This window comes from Pleurodeles waltl, chromosome 6 (assembly GCF_031143425.1).
Source record: "Pleurodeles waltl isolate 20211129_DDA chromosome 6, aPleWal1.hap1.20221129, whole genome shotgun sequence".
Lineage (NCBI taxonomy): Eukaryota > Metazoa > Chordata > Amphibia > Caudata > Salamandridae > Pleurodeles > Pleurodeles waltl.
The window spans coordinates 140,168,279-140,169,240 of record NC_090445.1 but is presented as its reverse complement, the minus strand read 5'-3'; positions in this window follow the sequence as shown (position 1 = coordinate 140,169,240).

Here is a 962-nt window from a genome sequence, read left to right as displayed (position 1 = left end):
AACAGAACCATAACTAGAATGTCACAATTGACACAAATATGCATTCCTCTCTAAAATACAGCATTAAATGACAATTCTGATTTGCATAATTACGCACAATTTTCTGGAAATTCGCGGAAGTTTGCAAAAGAAAATTACACGAATTTCACACACTCCTAGAAATTACGTGAGACCTAATAATATCACAGGGGCCAAGAGTGAGTGTTCTATGAATGGGATGTCTTAGAAAGTTGTTGCACAGACACAAATGTGCACGCTTCCGGCTATTTACAAACTTTTGCAACGCATGTTCTCATTCTGGATAGCGTCGAGATTTTACTCCTATTAAGGACAGGCACGTCCCAACTCTGAATACGGTCAAAGATTTGCTCCTGTTACTGTTTGATTCTGGATGTGGTAGCAGTTGTACTCCTGTCGATGTCTGGTGTACATCTGTCCCCAAGGTGTGTATGGGAGGGAAACACCTCCATAATTGGTGGAGGTGTACGTGAAGGGTAACTGCGTGCGAAGGAATCGCTTTTCCTTTTGTAGACAAAATGGTCTGTTACGTTAATGCATGATTAAATGTCCAGCACGTACTTTTACACACGCATAAATGGTATTGTATTGAATGTGCTCAGATTTGACAGATGACTTGGGAAGGAACAGAAAAATATGTAGTTAAACAGGGTAGAGAGAATTGGTTAAAATAAGAGGAAATGATTGCTTAATTGTGTTTGAAGGATGAATAGAAATTGCATCAGGTTTGACCTCTCCCACTCCACCCCTTTCACATCCGACCATCGTCAATGGATGGTAAACAGCCCTGGGGGCGCCAACAACTCAAGCGAATAGAATCTTCCTAAGAAAGGGAACTCCCAATGCGCAGAAATTGGTGCAGGTGTTGATGTTTGCCCACTCCTGAGGACAGGCCTCAGAAACGGAACACCCACTGAACTCTGTATAAAAGGCTGGGATAGATT